This window comes from Phyllobates terribilis, unplaced genomic scaffold, assembly GCF_046119375.1.
Source record: "Phyllobates terribilis strain yellow unplaced genomic scaffold, ASM4611937v1 Scaffold_40__1_contigs__length_11209783, whole genome shotgun sequence".
NCBI lineage: Eukaryota > Metazoa > Chordata > Amphibia > Anura > Dendrobatidae > Phyllobates > Phyllobates terribilis.
The window spans coordinates 9215045-9239874 of NW_027362800.1; the positions used below are offsets into that span (position 1 = coordinate 9215045).

Sequence of the window (24830 nt, forward strand, 5' to 3'; positions counted from 1 at the left end):
AATTCTTTCTGATTTTAGAAACTGCATTAAAGAAGGGGTGCACCGGTCCTGGAGATACTGCAATACCAGGTCAATGCGTGGAGTGGACAGAGCAAGCTCTTTTTCCATCTCCCTGTTCTAAAAATCCATTTAATATATGGTCCCCAGATAGGGGACGTATCAGATATTAAACTGATAAGAACAGATACTACACTTGATCTTAGCCAAAAGGCCGAGAAGCGATAACCAGAATTGGTTTCCGACTACGGTGCCACCCAAGGATTCTGAAAAGTCCATTTGTGGAGATGGCCACCTGGACTCCCGTTAAGAAGACATGCTGTCAACCTCTAGATCCCTCACATGCCTGCACTTTTCGGCTTGCTGCTGCTGCAATCCACGCGTTTTAGATCTGCATAACTCCACCTCTTTTAGCACAGTACCCTCAACCCCCGGCTGTTCCCACCCGCCTCAACACCGTTGGAAGGGAGGAGAACCAATTAAGGCGGGGGGGGGGGTGGAACGAGCAGCTGTCTACCCTTAGCAGGAGGGTTGCTGATTAATTACCTCTCCTGCTGCTGCTGCTGCTGGCTGTCCAGCAGCAGACTGAAGGTGGCTGCTGCTGTGCACAGGTATATAAAGGCTCAGAGCCTATTATGACACGCGCAGCCAGCATTCCATTGCCACATTCCGTCTACTGCAGGCGGGATACCTGGATGGCTGAATGTCACTGAGAAGCTCACAGAGACCGCCATAAGCAACAGTTTAAAAGAATGCCACAGACTAATCAACCAAACTTTTTGGGTTGGTTTCTCTTTTATAGTCTGCAGGCATTAAATGAAAGAAGTCAGTGTTCCAGCAGAGGGAGACAACGTTTCAGAAAAGGCATTGTGGCAAACCAAAAAAGAAATTTTAAGCGCAGCAGAGTAACCAGCTCACATACCTGTTAGCTCAGGTGAGTTTAAAAGGCTGCTGTTGATAACAAGGGCATTTGCTAAATAGATGGTGTGTGTGCAACAATATACTGAAAGGTCAATTATATTGTGCAGCTTATCTCACCACCTGTAGTTATTTAGGTGAAAGCTCCAAAATGCTTGCCTAATATGTCTGTTTATCCAAAAGGAAGTATAGAGGGAGAGCTAGATAGATAGCATTGCATTACATTACATTACATGGCAATGCAATGCACAGTTGCTGAAGTTGAACCAAAATGAGCTTGTCATCTGGCTTCTGCAACTTTTAACATGAAAAATCCAATGAGGAGAAGAAAAGCAAAGCCAAAGAGTCCATCCCAAAATCCGACAAACAAGCAAAATGAACAAAAAGCATTGAATTCAATTCTTTCTGATTTTAGAAACTGCATTAAAGAAGGGGTGCACCGGTCCTGGAGATACTGCAATACCAGGTCAATGCGTGGAGTGGACAGAGCAAGCTCTTTTTCCATCTCCCTGTTCTAAAAATCCATTTAATATATGGTCCCCAGATAGGGGACGTATCAGATATTAAACTGATAAGAACAGATACTACACTTGATCTTAGCCAAAAGGCCGAGAAGCGATAACCAGAATTGGTTTCCGACTACGGTGCCACCCAAGGATTCTGAAAAGTCCATTTGTGGAGATGGCCACCTGGACTCCCGTTAAGAAGACATGCTGTCAACCTCTAGATCCCTCACATGCCTGCACTTTTCGGCTTGCTGCTGCTGCAATCCACGCGTTTTAGATCTGCATAACTCCACCTCTTTTAGCACAGTACCCTCAACCCCCGGCTGTTCCCACCCGCCTCAACACCGTTGGAAGGGAGGAGAACCAATTAAGGCGGGGGGGGGGGGTGGAACGAGCAGCTGTCTACCCTTAGCAGGAGGGTTGCTGATTAATTACCTCTCCTGCTGCTGCTGCTGCTGGCTGTCCAGCAGCAGACTGAAGGTGGCTGCTGCTGTGCGCAGGTATATAAAGGCTCAGAGCCTATTATGACACGCGCAGCCAGCGTTCCATTGCCACATTCCGTCTACTGCAGGCGGGATACCTGGATGGCTGAATGTCACTGAGAAGCTCACAGAGACCGCCATAAGCAACAGTTTAAAAGAATGCCACAGACTAATCAACCAAACTTTTTGGGTTGGTTTCTCTTTTATAGTCTGCAGGCATTAAATGAAAGAAGTCAGTGTTCCAGCAGAGGGAGACAACGTTTCAGAAAAGGCATTGTAGCAAACCAAAAAAGAAATTTTAAGCGCAGCAGAGTAACCAGCTCACATACCTGTTAGCTCAGGTGAGTTTAAAAGGCTGCTGTTGATAACAAGGGCATTTGCTAAATAGATGGTGTGTGTGCAACAATATACTGAAAGGTCAATTATATTGTGCAGCTTATCTCACCACCTGTAGTTATTTAGGTGAAAGCTCCAAAATGCTTGCCTAATATGTCTGTTTATCCAAAAGGAAGTATAGAGGGAGAGCTAGATAGATAGCATTGCATTACATTACATTACATGGCAATGCAATGCACAATTGCTGAAGTTGAACCAAAATGAGCTTGTCATCTGGCTTCTGCAACTTTTAACATGAAAAATCCAATGAGGAGAAGAAAAGCAAAGCCAAAGAGTCCATCCCAAAATCCGACAAACAAGCAAAATGAACAAAAAGCATTGAATTCAATTCTTTCTGATTTTAGAAACTGCATTAAAGAAGGGGTGCACCGGTCCTGGAGATACTGCAATACCAGGTCAATGCGTGGAGTGGACAGAGCAAGCTCTTTTTCCATCTCCCTGTTCTAAAAATCCATTTAATATATGGTCCCCAGATAGGGGACGTATCAGATATTAAACTGATAAGAACAGATACTACACTTGATCTTAGCCAAAAGGCCGAGAAGCGATAACCAGAATTGGTTTCCGACTACGGTGCCACCCAAGGATTCTGAAAAGTCCATTTGTGGAGATGGCCACCTGGACTCCCGTTAAGAAGACATGCTGTCAACCTCTAGATCCCTCACATGCCTGCACTTTTCGGCTTGCTGCTGCTGCAATCCACGCGTTTTAGATCTGCATAACTCCACCTCTTTTAGCACAGTACCCTCAACCCCCGGCTGTTCCCACCCGCCTCCACACCGTTGGAAGGGAGGAGAACCAATTAAGGCGGGGGGGGGGGTGGAACGAGCAGCTGTCTACCCTTAGCAGGAGGGTTGCTGATTAATTACCTCTCCTGCTGCTGCTGCTGCTGGCTGTCAGGCAGCAGACTGAAGGTATCTGCTGCTGTGCGCAGGTATATAAAGGCTCAGAGCCTATTATGACACGCGCAGCCAGCGTTCCATTGCCACATTCCGTCTACTGCAGGCGGGATACCTGGATGGCTGAATGTCACTGAGAAGCTCACAGAGACCGCCATAAGCAACAGTTTAAAAGAATGCCACAGACTAATCAACCAAACTTTTTGGGTTGGTTTCTCTTTTATAGTCTGCAGGCATTAAATGAAAGAAGTCAGTGTTCCAGCAGAGGGAGACAACGTTTCAGAAAAGGCATTGTAGCAAACCAAAAAAGAAATTTTAAGCGCAGCAGAGTAACCAGCTCACATACCTGTTAGCTCAGGTGAGTTTAAAAGGCTGCTGTTGATAACAAGGGCATTTGCTAAATAGATGGTGTGTGTGCAACAATATACTGAAAGGTCAATTATATTGTGCAGCTTATCTCACCACCTGTAGTTATTTAGGTGAAAGCTCCAAAATGCTTGCCTAATATGTCTGTTTATCCAAAAGGAAGTATAGAGGGAGAGCTAGATAGATAGCATTGCATTACATTACATTACATGGCAATGCAATGCACAGTTGCTGAAGTTGAACCAAAATGAGCTTGTCATCTGGCTTCTGCAACTTTTAACATGAAAAATCCAATGAGGAGAAGAAAAGCAAAGCCAAAGAGTCCATCCCAAAATCCGACAAACAAGCAAAATGAACAAAAAGCATTGAATTCAATTCTTTCTGATTTTAGAAACTGCATTAAAGAAGGGGTGCACCGGTCCTGGAGATACTGCAATACCAGGTCAATGCGTGGAGTGGACAGAGCAAGCTCTTTTTCCATCTCCCTGTTCTAAAAATCCATTTAATATATGGTCCTCAGATAGGGGACGTATCAGATATTAAACTGATAAGAACAGATACTACACTTGATCTTAGCCAAAAGGCCGAGAAGCGATAACCAGAATTGGTTTCCGACTACGGTGCCACCCAAGGATTCTGAAAAGTCCATTTGTGGAGATGGCCACCTGGACTCCCGTTAAGAAGACATGCTGTCAACCTCTAGATCCCTCACATGCCTGCACTTTTCGGCTTGCTGCTGCTGCAATCCACGCGTTTTAGATCTGCATAACTCCACCTCTTTTAGCACAGTACCCTCAACCCCCGGCTGTTCCCACCCGCCTCAACACCGTTGGAAGGGAGGAGAACCAATTAAGGCGGGGGGGGGGGTGGAACGAGCAGCTGTCTACCCTTAGCAGGAGGGTTGCTGATTAATTACCTCTCCTGCTGCTGCTGCTGCTGGCTGTCCAGCAGCAGAATGAAGGTGGCTGCTGCTGTGCGCAGGTATATAAAGGCTCAGAGCCTATTATGACACGCGCAGCCAGCGTTCCATTGCCACATTCCGTCTACTGCAGGCGGGATACCTGGATGGCTGAATGTCACTGAGAAGCTCACAGAGACCGCCATAAGCAACAGTTTAAAAGAATGCCACAGACTAATCAACCAAACTTTTTGGGTTGGTTTCTCTTTTATAGTCTGCAGGCATTAAATGAAAGAAGTCAGTGTTCCAGCAGAGGGAGACAACGTTTCAGAAAAGGCATTGTAGCAAACCAAAAAAGAAATTTTAAGCGCAGCAGAGTAACCAGCTCACATACCTGTTAGCTCAGGTGAGTTTAAAAGGCTGCTGTTGATAACAAGGGCATTTGCTAAATAGATGGTGTGTGTGCAACAATATACTGAAAGGTCAATTATATTGTGCAGCTTATCTCACCACCTGTAGTTATTTAGGTGAAAGCTCCAAAATGCTTGCCTAATATGTCTGTTTATCCAAAAGGAAGTATAGAGGGAGAGCTAGATAGATAGCATTGCATTACATTACATTACATGGCAATGCAATGCACAGTTGCTGAAGTTGAACCAAAATGAGCTTGTCATCTGGCTTCTGCAACTTTTAACATGAAAAATCCAATGAGGAGAAGAAAAGCAAAGCCAAAGAGTCCATCCCAAAATCCGACAAACAAGCAAAATGAACAAAAAGCATTGAATTCAATTCTTTCTGATTTTAGAAACTGCATTAAAGAAGGGGTGCACCGGTCCTGGAGATACTGCAATACCAGGTCAATGCGTGGAGTGGACAGAGCAAGCTCTTTTTCCATCTCCCTGTTCTAAAAATCCATTTAATATATGGTCCCCAGATAGGGGACGTATCAGATATTAAACTGATAAGAACAGATACTACACTTGATCTTAGCCAAAAGGCCGAGAAGCGATAACCAGAATTGGTTTCCGACTACGGTGCCACCCAAGGATTCTGAAAAGTCCATTTGTGGAGATGGCCACCTGGACTCCCGTTAAGAAGACATGCTGTCAACCTCTAGATCCCTCACATGCCTGCACTTTTCGGCTTGCTGCTGCTGCAATCCACGCGTTTTAGATCTGCATAACTCCACCTCTTTTAGCACAGTACCCTCAACCCCCGGCTGTTCCCACCCGCCTCAACACCGTTGGAAGGGAGGAGAACCAATTAAGGCGGGGGGGGGGGTGGAACGAGCAGCTGTCTACCCTTAGCAGGAGGGTTGCTGATTAATTACCTCTCCTGCTGCTGCTGCTGCTGGCTGTCCAGCAGCAGACTGAAGGTGGCTGCTGCTGTGCGCAGGTATATAAAGGCTCAGAGCCTATTATGACACGCGCAGCCAGCGTTCCATTGCCACATTCCGTCTACTGCAGGCGGGATACCTGGATGGCTGAATGTCACTGAGAAGCTCACAGAGACCGCCATAAGCAACAGTTTAAAAGAATGCCACAGACTAATCAACCAAACTTTTTGGGTTGGTTTCTCTTTTATAGTCTGCAGGCATTAAATGAAAGAAGTCAGTGTTCCAGCAGAGGGAGACAACGTTTCAGAAAAGGCATTGTAGCAAACCAAAAAAGAAATTTTAAGCGCAGCAGAGTAACCAGCTCACATACCTGTTAGCTCAGGTGAGTTTAAAAGGCTGCTGTTGATAACAAGGGCATTTGCTAAATAGATGGTGTGTGTGCAACAATATACTGAAAGGTCAATTATATTGTGCAGCTTATCTCACCACCTGTAGTTATTTAGGTGAAAGCTCCAAAATGCTTGCCTAATATGTCTGTTTATCCAAAAGGAAGTATAGAGGTAGAGCTAGATAGATAGCATTGCATTACATTACATTACATGGCAATGCAATGCACAGTTGCTGAAGTTGAACCAAAATGAGCTTGTCATCTGGCTTCTGCAACTTTTAACATGAAAAATCCAATGAGGAGAAGAAAAGCAAAGCCAAAGAGTCCATCCCAAAATCCGACAAACAAGCAAAATGAACAAAAAGCATTGAATTCAATTCTTTCTGATTTTAGAAACTGCATTAAAGAAGGGGTGCACCGGTCCTGGAGATACTGCAATACCAGGTCAATGCGTGGAGTGGACAGAGCAAGCTCTTTTTCCATCTCCCTGTTCTAAAAATCCATTTAATATATGGTCCCCAGATAGGGGACGTATCAGATATTAAACTGATAAGAACAGATACTACACTTGATCTTAGCCAAAAGGCCGAGAAGCGATAACCAGAATTGGTTTCCGACTACGGTGCCACCCAAGGATTCTGAAAAGTCCATTTGTGGAGATGGCCACCTGGACTCCCGTTAAGAAGACATGCTGTCAACCTCTAGATCCCTCACATGCCTGCACTTTTCGGCTTGCTGCTGCTGCAATCCACGCGTTTTAGATCTGCATAACTCCACCTCTTTTAGCACAGTACCCTCAACCCCCGGCTGTTCCCACCCGCCTCAACACCGTTGGAAGGGAGGAGAACCAATTAAGGCGGGGGGGGGGGGTGGAACGAGCAGCTGTCTACCCTTAGCAGGAGGGTTGCTGATTAATTACCTCTCCTGCTGCTGCTGCTGCTGGCTGTCCAGCAGCAGACTGAAGGTGGCTGCTGCTGTGCGCAGGTATATAAAGGCTCAGAGCCTATTATGACACGCGCAGCCAGCGTTCCATTGCCACATTCCGTCTACTGCAGGCGGGATACCTGGATGGCTGAATGTCACTGAGAAGCTCACAGAGACCGCCATAAGCAACAGTTTAAAAGAATGCCACAGACTAATCAACCAAACTTTTTGGGTTGGTTTCTCTTTTATAGTCTGCAGGCATTAAATGAAAGAAGTCAGTGTTCCAGCAGAGGGAGACAACGTTTCAGAAAAGGCATTGTAGCAAACCAAAAAAGAAATTTTAAGCGCAGCAGAGTAACCAGCTCACATACCTGTTAGCTCAGGTGAGTTTAAAAGGCTGCTGTTGATAACAAGGGCATTTGCTAAATAGATGGTGTGTGTGCAACAATATACTGAAAGGTCAATTATATTGTGCAGCTTATCTCACCACCTGTAGTTATTTAGGTGAAAGCTCCAAAATGCTTGCCTAATATGTCTGTTTATCCAAAAGGAAGTATAGAGGGAGAGCTAGATAGATAGCATTGCATTACATTACATTACATGGCAATGCAATGCACAGTTGCTGAAGTTGAACCAAAATGAGCTTGTCATCTGGCTTCTGCAACTTTTAACATGAAAAATCCAATGAGGAGAAGAAAAGCAAAGCCAAAGAGTCCATCCCAAAATCCGACAAACAAGCAAAATGAACAAAAAGCATTGAATTCAATTCTTTCTGATTTTAGAAACTGCATTAAAGAAGGGGTGCACCGGTCCTGGAGATACTGCAATACCAGGTCAATGCGTGGAGTGGACAGAGCAAGCTCTTTTTCCATCTCCCTGTTCTAAAAATCCATTTAATATATGGTCCCCAGATAGGGGACGTATCAGATATTAAACTGATAAGAACAGATACTACACTTGATCTTAGCCAAAAGGCCGAGAAGCGATAACCAGAATTGGTTTCCGACTACGGTGCCACCCAAGGATTCTGAAAAGTCCATTTGTGGAGATGGCCACCTGGACTCCCGTTAAGAAGACATGCTGTCAACCTCTAGATCCCTCACATGCCTGCACTTTTCGGCTTGCTGCTGCTGCAATCCACGCGTTTTAGATCTGCATAACTCCACCTCTTTTAGCACAGTACCCTCAACCCCCGGCTGTTCCCACCCGCCTCAACACCGTTGGAAGGGAGGAGAACCAATTAAGGCGGGGGGGGGGGGGGATGGAACGAGCAGCTGTCTACCCTTAGCAGGAGGGTTGCTGATTAATTACCTCTCCTGCTGCTGCTGCTGCTGGCTGTCCAGCAGCAGACTGAAGGTGGCTGCTGCTGTGCGCAGGTATATAAAGGCTCAGAGCCTATTATGACACGCGCAGCCAGCGTTCCATTGCCACATTCCGTCTACTGCAGGCGGGATACCTGGATGGCTGAATGTCACTGAGAAGCTCACAGAGACCGCCATAAGCAACAGTTTAAAAGAATGCCACAGACTAATCAACCAAACTTTTTGGGTTGGTTTCTCTTTTATAGTCTGCAGGCATTAAATGAAAGAAGTCAGTGTTCCAGCAGAGGGAGACAACGTTTCAGAAATGGCATTGTAGCAAACCAAAAAAGAAATTTTAAGCGCAGCAGAGTAACCAGCTCACATACCTGTTAGCTCAGGTGAGTTTAAAAGGCTGCTGTTGATAACAAGGGCATTTGCTAAATAGATGGTGTGTGTGCAACAATATACTGAAAGGTCAATTATATTGTGCAGCTTATCTCACCACCTGTAGTTATTTAGGTGAAAGCTCCAAAATGCTTGCCTAATATGTCTGTTTATCCAAAAGGAAGTATAGAGGGAGAGCTAGATAGATAGCATTGCATTACATTACATTACATGGCAATGCAATGCACAGTTGCTGAAGTTGAACCAAAATGAGCTTGTCATCTGGCTTCTGCAACTTTTAACATGAAAAATCCAATGAGGAGAAGAAAAGCAAAGCCAAAGAGTCCATCCCAAAATCCGACAAACAAGCAAAATGAACAAAAAGCATTGAATTCAATTCTTTCTGATTTTAGAAACTGCATTAAAGAAGGGGTGCACCGGTCCTGGAGATACTGCAATACCAGGTCAATGCGTGGAGTGGACAGAGCAAGCTCTTTTTCCATCTCCCTGTTCTAAAAATCAATTTAATATATGGTCCCCAGATAGGGGACGTATCAGATATTAAACTGATAAGAACAGATACTACACTTGATCTTAGCCAAAAGGCCGAGAAGCGATAACCAGAATTGGTTTCCGACTACGGTGCCACCCAAGGATTCTGAAAAGTCCATTTGTGGAGATGGCCACCTGGACTCCCGTTAAGAAGACATGCTGTCAACCTCTAGATCCCTTACATGCCTGCACTTTTCGGCTTCCTGCTGCTGCAATCCACGCGTTTTAGATCTGCATAACTCCACCTCTTTTAGCACAGTACCCTCAACCCCCGGCTGTTCCCACCCGCCTCAACACCGTTGGAAGGGAGGAGAACCAATTAACCCGGGGGGGGGGTGGAACGAGCAGCTGTCTACCCTTAGCAGGAGGGTTGCTGATTAATTACCTCTCCTGCTGCTGCTGCTGCTGGCTGTCCAGCAGCAGACTGAAGGTGGCTGCTGCTGTGCGCAGGTATATAAAGGCTCAGAGCCTATTATGACACGCGCAGCCAGCGTTCCATTGCCACATTCCGTCTACTGCAGGCGGGATACCTGGATGGCTGAATGTCACTGAGAAGCTCACAGAGACCGCCATAAGCAACAGTTTAAAAGAATGCCACAGACTAATCAACCAAACTTTTTGGGTTGGTTTCTCTTTTATAGTCTGCAGGCATTAAATGAAAGAAGTCAGTGTTCCAGCAGAGGGAGACTACGTTTCAGAAAAGGCATTGTAGCCAACCAAAAAAGAAATTTTAAGCGCAGCAGAGTAACCAGCTCACATACCTGTTAGCTCAGGTGAGTTTAAAAGGCTGCTGTTGATAACAAGGGCATTTGCTAAATAGATGGTGTGTGTGCAACAATATACTGAAAGGTCAATTATATTGTGCAGCTTATCTCACCACCTGTAGTTATTTAGGTGAAAGCTCCAAAATGCTTGCCTAATATGTCTGTTTATCCAAAAGGAAGTATAGAGGGAGAGCTAGATAGATAGCATTGCATTACATTACATTACATGGCAATGCAATGCACAGTTGCTGAAGTTGAACCAAAATGAGCTTGTCATCTGGCTTCTGCAACTTTTAACATGAAAAATCCAATGAGGAGAAGAAAAGCAAAGCCAAAGAGTCCATCCCAAAATCCGACAAACAAGCAAAATGAACAAAAAGCATTGAATTCAATTCTTTCTGATTTTAGAAACTGCATTAAAGAAGGGGTGCACCGGTCCTGGAGATACTGCAATACCAGGTCAATGCGTGGAGTGGACAGAGCAAGCTCTTTTTCCATCTCCCTGTTCTAAAAATCCATTTAATATATGGTCCCCAGATAGGGGACGTATCAGATATTAAACTGATAAGAACAGATACTACACTTGATCATAGCCAAAAGGCCGAGAAGCGATAACCAGAATTGGTTTCCGACTACGGTGCCACCCAAGGATTCTGAAAAGTCCATTTGTGGAGATGGCCACCTGGACTCCCGTTAAGAAGACATGCTGTCAACCTCTAGATCCCTCACATGCCTGCACTTTTCGGCTTGCTGCTGCTGCAATCCACGTGTTTTAGATCTGCATAACTCCACCTCTTTTAGCACAGTACCCTCAACCCCCGGCTGTTCCCACCCGCCTCAACACCGTTGGAAGGGAGGAGAACCAATTAAGGCGGGGGGGGGTGGAACGAGCAGCTGTCTACCCTTAGCAGGAGGGTTGCTGATTAATTACCTCTCCTGCTGCTGCTGCTGCTGGCTGTCCAGCAGCAGACTGAAGGTGGCTGCTGCTGTGCGCAGGTATATAAAGGCTCAGAGCCTATTATGACACGCGCAGCCAGCGTTCCATTGCCACATTCCGTCTACTGCAGGCGGGATACCTGGATGGCTGAATGTCACTGAGAAGCTCACAGAGACCGCCATAAGCAACAGTTTAAAAGAATGCCACAGACTAATCAACCAAACTTTTTGGGTTGGTTTCTCTTTTATAGTCTGCAGGCATTAAATGAAAGAAGTCAGTGTTCCAGCAGAGGGAGACAACGTTTCAGAAAAGGCATTGTAGCAAACCAAAAAAGAAATTTTAAGCGCAGCAGAGTAACCAGCTCACATACCTGTTAGCTCAGATGAGTTTAAAAGGCTGCTGTTGATAACAAGGGCATTTGCTAAATAGATGGTGTGTGTGCAACAATATACTGAAAGGTCAATTATATTGTGCAGCTTATCTCACCACCTGTAGTTATTTAGGTGAAAGCTCCAAAATGCTTGCCTAATATGTCTGTTTATCCAAAAGGAAGTATAGAGGGAGAGCTAGATAGATAGCATTGCATTACATTACATTACATGGCAATGCAATGCACAGTTGCTGAAGTTGAACCAAAATGAGCTTGTCATCTGGCTTCTGCAACTTTTAACATGAAAAATCCAATGAGGAGAAGAAAAGCAAAGCCAAAGAGTCCATCCCAAAATCCGACAAACAAGCAAAATGAACAAAAAGCATTGAATTCAATTCTTTCTGATTTTAGAAACTGCATTAAAGAAGGGGTGCACCGGTCCTGGAGATACTGCAATACCAGGTCAATGCGTGGAGTGGACAGAGCAAGCTCTTTTTCCATCTCCCTGTTCTAAAAATCCATTTAATATATGGTCCCCAGATAGGGGACGTATCAGATATTAAACTGATAAGAACAGATACTACACTTGATCTTAGCCAAAAGGCCGAGAAGCGATAACCAGAATTGGTTTCCGACTACGGTGCCACCCAAGGATTCTGAAAAGTCCATTTGTGGAGATGGCCACCTGGACTCCCGTTAAGAAGACATGCTGTCAACCTCTAGATCCCTCACATGCCTGCACTTTTCGGCTTGCTGCTGCTGCAATCCACGCGTTTTAGATCTGCATAACTCCACCTCTTTTAGCACAGTACCCTCAACCCCCGGCTGTTCCCACCCGCCTCAACACCGTTGGAAGGGAGGAGAACCAATTAAGGCGGGGGGGGGGGTGGAACGAGCAGCTGTCTACCCTTAGCAGGAGGGTTGCTGATTAATTACCTCTCCTGCTGCTGCTGCTGCTGGCTGTCCAGCAGCAGACTGAAGGTGGCTGCTGCTGTGCGCAGGTATATAAAGGCTCAGAGCCTATTATGACACGCGCAGCCAGCGTTCCATTGCCACATTCCGTCTACTGCAGGCGGGATACCTGGATGGCTGAATGTCACTGAGAAGCTCACAGAGACCGCCATAAGCAACAGTTTAAAAGAATGCCACAGACTAATCAACCAAACTTTTTGGGTTGGTTTCTCTTTTATAGTCTGCAGGCATTAAATGAAAGAAGTCAGTGTTCCAGCAGAGGGAGACAACTTTTCAGAAAAGGCATTGTAGCAAACCAAAAAAGAAATTTTAAGCGCAGCAGAGTAACCAGCTCACATACCTGTTAGCTCAGGTGAGTTTAAAAGGCTGCTGTTGATAACAAGGGCATTTGCTAAATAGATGGTGTGTGTGCAACAATATACTGAAAGGTCAATTATATTGTGCAGCTTATCTCACCACCTGTAGTTATTTAGGTGAAAGCTCCAAAATGCTTGCCTAATATGTCTGTTTATCCAAAAGGAAGTATAGAGGGAGAGCTAGATAGATAGCATTGCATTACATTACATTACATGGCAATGCAATGCACAGTTGCTGAAGTTGAACCAAAATGAGCTTGTCATCTGGCTTCTGCAACTTTTAACATGAAAAATCCAATGAGGAGAAGAAAAGCAAAGCCAAAGAGTCCATCCCAAAATCCGACAAACAAGCAAAATGAACAAAAAGCATTGAATTCAATTCTTTCTGATTTTAGAAACTGCATTAAAGAAGGGGTGCACCGGTCCTGGAGATACTGCAATACCAGGTCAATGCGTGGAGTGGACAGAGCAAGCTCTTTTTCCATCTCCCTGTTCTAAAAATCCATTTAATATATGGTCCCCAGATAGGGGACGTATCAGATATTAAACTGATAAGAACAGATACTACACTTGATCTTAGCCAAAAGGCCGAGAAGCGATAACCAGAATTGGTTTTCCGACTACGGTGCCACCCAAGGATTCTGAAAAGTCCATTTGTGGAGATGGCCACCTGGACTCCCGTTAAGAAGACATGCTGTCAACCTCTAGATCCCTCACATGCCTGCACTTTTCGGCTTGCTGCTGCTGCAATCCACGCGTTTTAGATCTGCATAACTCCACCTCTTTTAGCACAGTACCCTCAACCCCCGGCTGTTCCCACCCGCCTCAACACCGTTGGAAGGGAGGAGAACCAATTAAGGCGGGGGGGGGGTGGAACGAGCAGCTGTCTACCCTTAGCAGGAGGGTTGCTGATTAATTACCTCTCCTGCTGCTGCTGCTGCTGGCTGTCCAGCAGCAGACTGAAGGTGGCTGCTGCTGTGCGCAGGTATATAAAGGCTCAGAGCCTATTATGACACGCGCAGCCAGCGTTCCATTGCCACATTCCGTCTACTGCAGGCGGGATACCTGGATGGCTGAATGTCACTGAGAAGCTCACAGAGACCGCCATAAGCAACAGTTTAAAAGAATGCCACAGACTAATCAACCAAACTTTTTGGGTTGGATTCTCTTTTATAGTCTGCAGGCATTAAATGAAAGAAGTCAGTGTTCCAGCAGAGGGAGACAACGTTTCAGAAAAGGCATTGTAGCAAACCAAAAAAGAAATTTTAAGCGCAGCAGAGTAACCAGCTCACATACCTGTTAGCTCAGGTGAGTTTAAAAGGCTGCTGTTGATAACAAGGGCATTTGCTAAATAGATGGTGTGTGTGCAACAATATACTGAAAGGTCAATTATATTGTGCAGCTTATCTCACCACCTGTAGTTATTTAGGTGAAAGCTCCAAAATGCTTGCCTAATATGTCTGTTTATCCAAAAGGAAGTATAGAGGGAGAGCTAGATAGATAGCATTGCATTACATTACATTACATGGCAATGCAATGCACAGTTGCTGAAGTTGAACCAAAATGAGCTTGTCATCTGGCTTCTGCAACTTTTAACATGAAAAATCCAATGAGGAGAAGAAAAGCAAAGCCAAAGAGTCCATCCCAAAATCCGACAAACAAGCAAAATGAACAAAAAGCATTGAATTCAATTCTTTCTGATTTTAGAAACTGCATTAAAGAAGGGGTGCACCGGTCCTGGAGATACTGCAATACCAGGTCAATGCGTGGAGTGGACAGAGCAAGCTCTTTTTCCATCTCCCTGTTCTAAAAATCCATTTATTATATGGTCCCCAGATAGGGGACGTATCAGATATTAAACTGATAAGAACAGATACTACACTTGATCTTAGCCAAAAGGCCGAGAAGCGATAACCAGAATTGGTTTCCGACTACGGTGCCACCCAAGGATTCTGAAAAGTCCATTTGTGGAGATGGCCACCTGGACTCCCGTTAAGAAGACATGCTGTCAACCTCTAGATCCCTCACATGCCTGCACTTTTCGGCTTGCTGCTGCTGCAATCCACGCGTTTTAGATCTGCATAACTCCACCTCTTTTAGCACAGTACCCTCAACCCCCGGCTGTTCCCACCCGCCTCAACACCGTTGGAAGGGAGGAGAACCAATTAAGGCGGGGGGGGGGGTGGAACGAGCAGCTGTCTACCCTTAGCAGGAGGGTTGCTGATTAATTACCTCTCCTGCTGCTGCTGCTGCTGGCTGTCCAGCAGCAGACTGAAGGTGGCTGCTGCTGTGCGCAGGTATATTAAGGCTCAGAGCCTATTATGACACGCGCAGCCAGCGTTCCATTGCCACATTCCGTCTACTGCAGGCGGGATACCTGGATGGCTGAATGTCACTGAGAAGCTCACAGAGACCGCCATAAGCAACAGTTTAAAAGAATGCCACAGACTAATCAACCAAACTTTTTGGGTTGGTTTCTCTTTTATAGTCTGCAGGCATTAAATGAAAGAAGTCAGTGTTCCAGCAGAGGGAGACAACGTTTCAGAAAAGGCATTGTAGCAAACCAAAAAAGAAATTTTAAGCGCAGCAGAGTAACCAGCTCACATACCTGTTAGCTCAGGTGAGTTTAAAAGGCTGCTGTTGATAACAAGGGCATTTGCTAAATAGATGGTGTGTGTGCAACAATATACTGAAAGGTCAATTATATTGTGCAGCTTATCTCACCACCTGTAGTTATTTAGGTGAAAGCTCCAAAATGCTTGCCTAATATGTCTGTTTATCCAAAAGGAAGTATAGAGGGAGAGCTAGATAGATAGCATTGCATTACATTACATTACATGGCAATGCAATGCACAGTTGCTGAAGTTGAACCAAAATGAGCTTGTCATCTGGCTTCTGCAACTTTTAACATGAAAAATCCAATGAGGAGAAGAAAAGCAAAGCCAAAGAGTCCATCCCAAAATCCGACAAACAAGCAAAATGAACAAAAAGCATTGAATTCAATTCTTTCTGATTTTAGAAACTGCATTAAAGAAGGGGTGCACCGGTCCTGGAGATACTGCAATACCAGGTCAATGCGTGGAGTGGACAGAGCAAGCTCTTTTTCCATCTCCCTGTTCTAAAAATCCATTTAATATATGGTCCCCAGATAGGGGACGTATCAGATATTAAACTGATAAGAACAGATACTACACTTGATCTTAGCCAAAAGGCCGAGAAGCGATAACCAGAATTGGTTTCCGACTACGGTGCCACCCAAGGATTCTGAAAAGTCCATTTGTGGAGATGGCCACCTGGACTCCCGTTAAGAAGACATGCTGTCAACCTCTAGATCCCTCACATGCCTGCACTTTTCGGCTTGCTGCTGCTGCAATCCACGCGTTTTAGATCTGCATAACTCCACCTCTTTTAGCACAGTACCCTCAACCCCCGGCTGTTCCCACCCGCCTCAACACCGTTGGAAGGGAGGAGAACCAATTAAGGCGGGGGGGGGGGGGGGTGGAACGAGCAGCTGTCTACCCTTAGCAGGAGGGTTGCTGATTAATTACCTCTCCTGCTGCTGCTGCTGCTGGCTGTCCAGCAGCAGACTGAAGGTGGCTGCTGCTGTGCGCAGGTATATAAAGGCTCAGAGCCTATTATGACACGCGCAGCCAGCGTTCCATTGCCACATTCCGTCTACTGCAGGCGGGATACCTGGATGGCTGAATGTCACTGAGAAGCTCACAGAGACCGCCATAAGCAACAGTTTAAAAGAATGCCACAGACTAATCAACCAAACTTTTTGGGTTGGTTTCTCTTTTATAGTCTGCAGGCATTAAATGAAAGAAGTCAGTGTTCCAGCAGAGGGAGACAACGTTTCAGAAAAGGCATTGTAGCAAACCAAAAAAGAAATTTTAAGCGCAGCAGAGTAACCAGCTCACATACCTGTTAGCTCAGGTGAGTTTAAAAGGCTGCTGTTGATAACAAGGGCATTTGCTAAATAGATGGTGTGTGTGCAACAATATACTGAAAGGTCAATTATATTGTGCAGCTTATCTCACCACCTGTAGTTATTTAGGTGAAAGCTCCAAAATGCTTGCCTAATATGTCTGTTTATCCAAAAGGAAGTATAGAGGGAGAGCTAGATAGATAGCATTGCATTACATTACATTACATGGCAATGCAATGCACAGTTGCTGAAGTTGAACCAAAATGAGCTTGTCATCTGGCTTCTGCAACTTTTAACATGAAAAATCCAATGAGGAGAAGAAAAGCAAAGCCAAAGAGTCCATCCCAAAATCCGACAAACAAGCAAAATGAACAAAAAGCATTGAATTCAATTCTTTCTGATTTTAGAAACTGCATTAAAGAAGGGGTGCACCGGTCCTGGAGATACTGCAATACCAGGTCAATGCGTGGAGTGGACAGAGCAAGCTCTTTTTCCATCTCCCTGTTCTAAAAATCCATTTAATATATGGTCCCCAGATAGGGGACGTATCAGATATTAAACTGATAAGAACAGATACTACACTTGATCTTAGCCAAAAGGCCGAGAAGCGATAACCAGAATTGGTTTCCGACTACGGTGCCACCCAAGGATTCTGAAAAGTCCATTTGTGGAGATGGCCACCTGGACTCCCGTTAAGAAGACATGCTGTCAACCTCTAGATCCCTCACATGCCTGCACTTTTCGGCTTGCTGCTGCTGCAATCCACGCGTTATAGATATGCATAACTCCACCTCTTTTAGCACAGTACCCTCAACCCCCGGCTGTTCCCACCCGCCTCAACACCGTTGGAAGGGAGGAGAACCAATTAAGGCGGGGGGGGGGTGGAACGAGCAGCTGTCTACCCTTAGCAGGAGGGTTGCTGATTAATTACCTCTCCTGCTGCTGCTGCTGCTGGCTGTCCAGCAGCAGACTGAAGGTGGCTGCTGCTGTGCGCAGGTATATAAAGGCTCAGAGCCTATTATGACACGCGCAGCCAGCGTTCCATTGCCACATTCCGTCTACTGCAGGCGGGATACCTGGATGGCTGAATGTCACTGAGAAGCTCACAGAGACCGCCATAAGCAACAGTTTAAAAGAATGCCACAGACTAATCAACCAAACTTTTTGGGTTGGTTTCTCTTTTATAGTCTGCAGGCATTAAATGAAAGAAGTCAGTGTTCCAGCAGAGGGAGACAACGTTTCAGAAAAGGCATTGTAGCAAACCAAAAAAGAAATTTTAAGCGCAGCAGAGTAACCAGCTCACATACCTGTTAGCTCAGGTGAGTTTAAAAGGCTGCTGTTGATAACAAGGGCATTTGCTAAATAGATGGTGTGTGTGCAACAATATACTGAAAGGTCAATTATATTGTGCAGCTTATCTCACCACCTGTAGTTATTTAGGTGAAAGCTCCAAAATGCTTGCCTAATATGTCTGTTTATCCAAAAGGAAGTATAGAGGGAGAGCTAGATAGATAGCATTGCATTACATTACATTACATGGCAATGCAATGCACAGTTGCTGAAGTTGAACCAAAATGAGCTTGTCATCTGGCTTCTGCAACTTTTAACATGAAAAATCCAATGAGGAGAAGAAAAGCAAAGCCAAAGAGTCCATCCCAAAATCCGACAAACAAGCAAAATGAACAAAAAGCATTGAATTCAATTCTTTCTGATTATAGAAACTGCATTAAAGAAGGGGTGCACCGGTCCTGGAGATACTGCAATACCAGGTCAATGCGTGGAGTGGACAGAGCAAGCTCTTTTTCCATCTCCCTGTTCTAAAAATCCATTTAATATATGGTCCCCAGATAGGGGACGTATCAGATATTAAACTGATAAGAACAGATACTACACTTGATCTTAGCCAAAAGGCCGAGAAGCGATAACCAGAATTGATTTCCGACTACGGTGCCACCCAAGGATTCTGAAAAGTCCATTTGTGGAGATGGCCACCTGGACTCCCGTTAAGAAGACATGCTGTCAACCTCTAGATCCCTCACATGCCTGCACTTTTCGGCTTGCTGCTGCTGCTGCAATCCACGCGTTTTAGATCTGCATAACTCCACCTCTTTTAGCACAGTACCCTCAACCCCCGGCTGTTCCCACCCGCCTCAACACCGTTGGAAGGGAGGAGAACCAATTAAGGCGGGGGGGGGGTGGAACGAGCAGCTGTCTACCCTTAGCAGGAGGGTTGCTGATTAATTACCTCTCCTGCTGCTGCTGCTGCTGGCTGTCCAGCAGCAGACTGAAGGTGGCTGCTGCTGTGCGCAGGTATATAAAGGCTCAGAGCCTATTATGACACGCGCAGCCAGCGTTCCATTGCCACATTCCGTCTACTGCAGGCGGGATACCTGGATGGCTGAATGTCACTGAGAAGCTCACAGAGACCGCCATAAGCAACAGTTTAAAAGAATGCCACAGACTAATCAACCAAACTTTTTGGGTTGGTTTCTCTATTATAGTCTGCAGGCATTAAATGAAAGAAGTCAGTGTTCCAGCAGAGGGAGACAACGTTTCAGAAAAGGCATTGTAGCAAACCAAAAAAGAAATTTTAAGCGCAGCAGAGTAACCAGCTCACATACCTGTTAGCTCAGGTGAGTTTAAAAGGCTGCTGTTGATAACAAGGGCATTTGCTAAATAGATGGTGTGTGTGCAACAATATACTGAAAGGTCAATTATATTGTGCAGCTTATCTCACCACCTGTAGTTATTTAGGTGAAAGCTCCAAAATGCTTGCCTAATATGTCTGTTTATCCAAAAGGAAGTATAGAGGGAGAGCTAGATAGATAGCATTGCATTACATTACATTACATGGCAATGCAATGCACAGTTGCTGAAGTTGAACCAAAATGAGCTTGTCATCTGGCTTCTGCAACTTTTAACATGAAAAATCCAATGAGGAGAAGAAAAGCAAAGCCAAAGAGTCCATCCCAAAATCCGACAAACAAGCAAAATGAACAAAAAGCATTGAATTAAATTCTTTCTGATTATAGAAACTGCATTAAAGAAGGGGTGCACCGGTCCTGGAGATACTGCAATACCAGGTCAATGCGTGGAGTGGACAGAGCAAGCTCTTTTTCCATCTCCCTGTTCTAAAAATCCATTTAATATATGGTCCCCAGATAGGGGACGTATCAGATATTAAACTGATAAGAACAGATACTACACTTGATCTTAGCCAAAAGGCCGAGAAGCGATAACCAGAATTGGTTTCCGACTACGGTGCCACCCAAGGATTCTGAAAAGTCCATTTGTGGAGATGGCCACCTGGACTCCCGTTAAGAAGACATGCTGTCAACCTCTAGATCCCTCACATGCCTGCACTTTTCGGCTTGCTGCTGCTGCAATCCACGCGTTTTAGATCTGCATAACTCCACCTCTTTTAGCACAGTACCCTCAACCCCCGGCTGTTCCCACCCGCCTCAACACCGTTGGAAGGGAGGAGAACCAATTAAGGCGGGGGGGGGGTGGAACGAGCAGCTGTCTACCCTTAGCAGGAGGGTTGCTGATTAATTACCTCTCCTGCTGCTGCTGCTGCTGGCTGTCCAGCAGCAGACTGAAGGTGGCTGCTGCTGTGCGCAGGTATATAAAGGCTCAGAGCCTATTATGACACGCGCAGCCAGCGTTCCATTGCCACATTCCGTCTACTGCAGGCGGGATACCTGGATGGCTGAATGTCACTGAGAAGCTCACAGAGACCGCCATAAGCAACAGTTTAAAAGAATGCCACTGACTAATCAACCAAACTTTTTGGGTTGGTTTCTCTTTTATAGTCTGCAGGCATTAAATGAAAGAAGTCAGTGTTCCAGCAGAGGTAGACAACGTTTCAGAAAAGGCATTGTAGCAAACCAAAAAAGAAATTTTAAGCGCAGCAGAGTAACCAGCTCACATACCTGTTAGCTCAGGTGAGTTTAAAAGGCTGCTGTTGATAACAAGGGCATTTGCTAAATAGATGGTGTGTGTGCAACAATATACTGAAAGGTCAATTATATTGTGCAGCTTATCTCACCACCTGTAGTTATTTAGGTGAAAGCTCCAAAATGCTTGCCTAATATGTCTGTTTATCCAAAAGGAAGTATAGAGGGAGAGCTAGATAGATAGCATTGCATTACATTACATTACATGGCAATGCAATGCACAGTTGCTGAAGTTGAACCAAAATGAGCTTGTCATCTGGCTTCTGCAACTTTTAACATGAAAAATCCAATGAGGAGAAGAAAAGCAAAGCCAAAGAGTCCATCCCAAAATCCGACAAACAAGCAAAATGAACAAAAAGCATTGAATTCAATTCTTTCTGATTTTAGAAACTGCATTAAAGAAGGGGTGCACCGGTCCTGGAGATACTGCAATACCAGGTCAATGCGTGGAGTGGACAGAGCAAGCTCTTTTTCCATCTCCCTGTTCTAAAAATCCATTTAATATATGGTCCCCAGATAGGGGACGTATCAGATATTAAACTGATAAGAACAGATACTACACTTGATCTTAGCCAAAAGGCCGAGAAGCGATAACCAGAATTGGTTTCCGACTACGGTGCCACCCAAGGATTCTGAAAAGTCCATTTGTGGAGATGGCCACCTGGACTCCCGTTAAGAAGACATGCTGTCAACCTCTAGATACCTCACATGCCTGCACTTTTCGGCTTGCTGCTGCTGCAATCCACGCGTTTTAGATCTGCATAACTCCACCTCTTTTAGCACAGTACCCTCAACCCCCGGCTGTTCCCACCCGCCTCAACACCGTTGGAAGGGAGGAGAACCAATTAAGGCGGGGGGGGGGTGGAACGAGCAGCTGTCTACCCTTAGCAGGAGGGTTGCTGATTAATTACCTCTCCTGCTGCTGCTGCTGCTGGCTGTCCAGCAGCAGACTGAAGGTGGCTGCTGCTGTGCGCAGGTATATAAAGGCTCAGAGCCTATTATGACACGCGCAGCCAGCGTTCCATTGCCACATTCCGTCTACTGCAGGCGGGATACCTGGATGGCTGAATGTCACTGAGAAGCTCACAGAGACCGCCATAAGCAACAGTTTAAAAGAATGCCACAGACTAATCAACCAAACTTTTTGGGTTGGTTTCTCTTTTATAGTCTGCAGGCATTAAATGAAAGAAGTCAGTGTTCCAGCAGAGGGAGACAACGTTTCAGAAAAGGCATTGTAGCAAACCAAAAAAGAAATTTTAAGCGCAGCAGAGTAACCAGCTCACATACCTGTTAGCTCAGGTGAGTTTAAAAGGCTGCTGTTGATAACAAGGGCATTTGCTAAATAGATGGTGTGTGTGCAACAATATACTGAAAGGTCAATTATATTGTGCAGCTTATCTCACCACCTGTAGTTATTTAGGTGAAAGCTCCAAAATGCTTGCCTAATATGTCTGTTTATCCAAAAGGAAGTATAGAGGGAGAGCTAGATAGATAGCATTGCATTACATTACATTACATGGCAATGCAATGCACAGTTGCTGAAGTTGAACGAAAATGAGCTTGTCATCTGGCTTCTGCAACTTTTAACATGAAAAATCCAATGAGGAGAAGAAAAGCAAAGCCAAAGAGTCCATCCCAAAATCCGACAAACAAGCAAAATGAACAAAAAGCATTGAATTCAATTCTTTCTGATTATAGAAACTGCATTAAAGAAGGGGTGCACCGGTCCTGGAGATACTGCAATACCAGGTCAATGCGTGGAGTGGACAGAGCAAGCTCTTTTTCCATCTCCCTGTTCTAAAAATCCATTTAATATATGGTCCCCAGATAGGGGACGTATCAGATATTAAACTGATAAGAACAGATACTACACTTGATCTTAGCCAAAAGGCCGAGAAGCGATAACCAGAATTGGTTTCCGACTACGGTGCCACCCAAGGATTCTGAAAAGTCCATTTGTGGAGATGGCCACCTGGACTCCCGTTAAGAAGACATGCTGTCAACCTCTAGATCCCTCACATGCCTGCACTTTTCGGCTTGCTGCTGCTGCAATCCACGCGTTTTAGATCTGCATAACTCCACCTCTTTTAGCACAGTACCCTCAACCCCCGGCTGTTCCCACCCGCCTCAACACCGTTGGAAGGGAGGAGAACCAATTAAGGCGGGGGGGGGGTGGAACGAGCAGCTGTCTACCCTTAGCAGGAGGGTTGCTGATTAATTACCTCTCCTGCTGCTGCTGCTGCTGGCTGTCCAGCAGCAGACTGAAGGTGGCTGCTGCTGTGCGCAGGTATATAAAGGCTCAGAGCCTATTATGACACGCGCAGCCAGCGTTCCATTGCCACATTCCGTCTACTGCAGGCGGGATACCTGGATGGCTGAATGTCACTGAGAAGCTCACAGAGACCGCCATAAGCAACAGTTTAAAAGAATGCCACTGACTAATCAACCAAACTTTTTGGGTTGGTTTCTCTTTTATAGTCTGCAGGCATTAAATGAAAGAAGTCAGTGTTCCAGCAGAGGTAGACAACGTTTCAGAAAAGGCATTGTAGCAAACCAAAAAAGAAATTTTAAGCGCAGCAGAGTAACCAGCTCACATACCTGTTAGCTCAGGTGAGTTTAAAAGGCTGCTGTTGATAACAAGGGCATTTGCTAAATAGATGGTGTGTGTGCAACAATATACTGAAAGGTCAATTATATTGTGCAGCTTATCTCACCACCTGTAGTTATTTAGGTGAAAGCTCCAAAATGCTTGCCTAATATGTCTGTTTATCCAAAAGGAAGTATAGAGGGAGAGCTAGATAGATAGCATTGCATTACATTACATTACATGGCAATGCAATGCACAGTTGCTGAAGTTGAACCAAAATGAGCTTGTCATCTGGCTTCTGCAACTTTTAACATGAAAAATCCAATGAGGAGAAGAAAAGCAAAGCCAAAGAGTCCATCCCAAAATCCGACAAACAAGCAAAATGAACAAAAAGCATTGAATTCAATTCTTTCTGATTTTAGAAACTGCATTAAAGAAGGGGTGCACCGGTCCTGGAGATACTGCAATACCAGGTCAATGCGTGGAGTGGACAGAGCAAGCTCTTTTTCCATCTCCCTGTTCTAAAAATCCATTTAATATATGGTCCCCAGATAGGGGACGTATCAGATATTAAACTGATAAGAACAGATACTACACTTGATCTTAGCCAAAAGGCCGAGAAGCGATAACCAGAATTGGTTTCCGACTACGGTGCCACCCAAGGATTCTGAAAAGTCCATTTGTGGAGATGGCCACCTGGACTCCCGTTAAGAAGACATGCTGTCAACCTCTAGATACCTCACATGCCTGCACTTTTCGGCTTGCTGCTGCTGCAATCCACGCGTTTTAGATCTGCATAACTCCACCTCTTTTAGCACAGTACCCTCAACCCCCGGCTGTTCCCACCCGCCTCAACACCGTTGGAAGGGAGGAGAACCAATTAAGGCGGGGGGGGGGTGGAACGAGCAGCTGTCTACCCTTAGCAGGAGGGTTGCTGATTAATTACCTCTCCTGCTGCTGCTGCTGCTGGCTGTCCAGCAGCAGACTGAAGGTGGCTGCTGCTGTGCGCAGGTATATAAAGGCTCAGAGCCTATTATGACACGCGCAGCCAGCGTTCCATTGCCACATTCCGTCTACTGCAGGCGGGATACCTGGATGGCTGAATGTCACTGAGAAGCTCACAGAGACCGCCATAAGCAACAGTTTAAAAGAATGCCACAGACTAATCAACCAAACTTTTTGGGTTGGTTTCTCTTTTATAGTCTGCAGGCATTAAATGAAAGAAGTCAGTGTTCCAGCAGAGGGAGACAACGTTTCAGAAAAGGCATTGTAGCAAACCAAAAAAGAAATTTTAAGCGCAGCAGAGTAACCAGCTCACATACCTGTTAGCTCAGGTGAGTTTAAAAGGCTGCTGTTGATAACAAGGGCATTTGCTAAATAGATGGTGTGTGTGCAACAATATACTGAAAGGTCAATTATATTGTGCAGCTTATCTCACCACCTGTAGTTATTTAGGTGAAAGCTCCAAAATGCTTGCCTAATATGTCTGTTTATCCAAAAGGAAGTATAGAGGGAGAGCTAGATAGATAGCATTGCATTACATTACATTACATGGCAATGCAATGCACAGTTGCTGAAGTTGAACCAAAATGAGCTTGTCATCTGGCTTCTGC

General features: G+C 45.2%; 19 non-coding genes across 19 annotated transcripts; all 19 read right to left on the bottom strand.

The window, feature by feature from the left end:
* Positions 1-32: 32 nt before the first annotated feature.
* On the bottom strand, positions 33-223 carry LOC141190046 (U2 spliceosomal RNA). Its single transcript, XR_012264083.1, has one exon. It is a non-coding gene; the product is annotated as a U2 spliceosomal RNA (small nuclear RNA).
* A 1121-nt stretch (positions 224-1344) lies between these two features.
* On the bottom strand, positions 1345-1535 carry LOC141190047 (U2 spliceosomal RNA). Its single transcript, XR_012264084.1, has one exon. It is a non-coding gene; the product is annotated as a U2 spliceosomal RNA (small nuclear RNA).
* Positions 1536-2657: 1122 nt separating this feature from the next.
* Positions 2658-2848, bottom strand: LOC141190048 (U2 spliceosomal RNA). The gene has a single exon (XR_012264085.1). It is a non-coding gene; the product is annotated as a U2 spliceosomal RNA (small nuclear RNA).
* Positions 2849-3969: 1121 nt separating this feature from the next.
* Positions 3970-4160, bottom strand: LOC141184996 (U2 spliceosomal RNA). The gene has a single exon (XR_012259699.1). It is a non-coding gene; the product is annotated as a U2 spliceosomal RNA (small nuclear RNA).
* Positions 4161-5281: 1121 nt separating this feature from the next.
* On the bottom strand, positions 5282-5472 carry LOC141190049 (U2 spliceosomal RNA). The gene has a single exon (XR_012264086.1). It is a non-coding gene; the product is annotated as a U2 spliceosomal RNA (small nuclear RNA).
* Positions 5473-6593: 1121 nt separating this feature from the next.
* On the bottom strand, positions 6594-6784 carry LOC141190050 (U2 spliceosomal RNA). The gene has a single exon (XR_012264087.1). It is a non-coding gene; the product is annotated as a U2 spliceosomal RNA (small nuclear RNA).
* Positions 6785-7906: 1122 nt separating this feature from the next.
* LOC141190051 (U2 spliceosomal RNA) lies at positions 7907-8097 on the bottom strand. Its single transcript, XR_012264088.1, has one exon. It is a non-coding gene; the product is annotated as a U2 spliceosomal RNA (small nuclear RNA).
* A 1125-nt stretch (positions 8098-9222) lies between these two features.
* LOC141187995 (U2 spliceosomal RNA) lies at positions 9223-9413 on the bottom strand. Its single transcript, XR_012262128.1, has one exon. It is a non-coding gene; the product is annotated as a U2 spliceosomal RNA (small nuclear RNA).
* Positions 9414-10533: 1120 nt separating this feature from the next.
* On the bottom strand, positions 10534-10724 carry LOC141184667 (U2 spliceosomal RNA). The gene has a single exon (XR_012259401.1). It is a non-coding gene; the product is annotated as a U2 spliceosomal RNA (small nuclear RNA).
* A 1119-nt stretch (positions 10725-11843) lies between these two features.
* Positions 11844-12034, bottom strand: LOC141190052 (U2 spliceosomal RNA). Its single transcript, XR_012264089.1, has one exon. It is a non-coding gene; the product is annotated as a U2 spliceosomal RNA (small nuclear RNA).
* A 1121-nt stretch (positions 12035-13155) lies between these two features.
* LOC141190054 (U2 spliceosomal RNA) lies at positions 13156-13346 on the bottom strand. Its single transcript, XR_012264091.1, has one exon. It is a non-coding gene; the product is annotated as a U2 spliceosomal RNA (small nuclear RNA).
* A 1121-nt stretch (positions 13347-14467) lies between these two features.
* LOC141184606 (U2 spliceosomal RNA) lies at positions 14468-14658 on the bottom strand. The gene has a single exon (XR_012259345.1). It is a non-coding gene; the product is annotated as a U2 spliceosomal RNA (small nuclear RNA).
* Positions 14659-15779: 1121 nt separating this feature from the next.
* Positions 15780-15970, bottom strand: LOC141190055 (U2 spliceosomal RNA). The gene has a single exon (XR_012264092.1). It is a non-coding gene; the product is annotated as a U2 spliceosomal RNA (small nuclear RNA).
* Positions 15971-17095: 1125 nt separating this feature from the next.
* LOC141190056 (U2 spliceosomal RNA) lies at positions 17096-17286 on the bottom strand. Its single transcript, XR_012264093.1, has one exon. It is a non-coding gene; the product is annotated as a U2 spliceosomal RNA (small nuclear RNA).
* Positions 17287-18406: 1120 nt separating this feature from the next.
* Positions 18407-18597, bottom strand: LOC141190057 (U2 spliceosomal RNA). Its single transcript, XR_012264094.1, has one exon. It is a non-coding gene; the product is annotated as a U2 spliceosomal RNA (small nuclear RNA).
* Positions 18598-19720: 1123 nt separating this feature from the next.
* LOC141190058 (U2 spliceosomal RNA) lies at positions 19721-19911 on the bottom strand. Its single transcript, XR_012264095.1, has one exon. It is a non-coding gene; the product is annotated as a U2 spliceosomal RNA (small nuclear RNA).
* Positions 19912-21031: 1120 nt separating this feature from the next.
* LOC141190059 (U2 spliceosomal RNA) lies at positions 21032-21222 on the bottom strand. Its single transcript, XR_012264096.1, has one exon. It is a non-coding gene; the product is annotated as a U2 spliceosomal RNA (small nuclear RNA).
* Positions 21223-22342: 1120 nt separating this feature from the next.
* On the bottom strand, positions 22343-22533 carry LOC141190060 (U2 spliceosomal RNA). Its single transcript, XR_012264097.1, has one exon. It is a non-coding gene; the product is annotated as a U2 spliceosomal RNA (small nuclear RNA).
* A 1120-nt stretch (positions 22534-23653) lies between these two features.
* Positions 23654-23844, bottom strand: LOC141190061 (U2 spliceosomal RNA). Its single transcript, XR_012264098.1, has one exon. It is a non-coding gene; the product is annotated as a U2 spliceosomal RNA (small nuclear RNA).
* Positions 23845-24830: the final 986 nt, after the last annotated feature.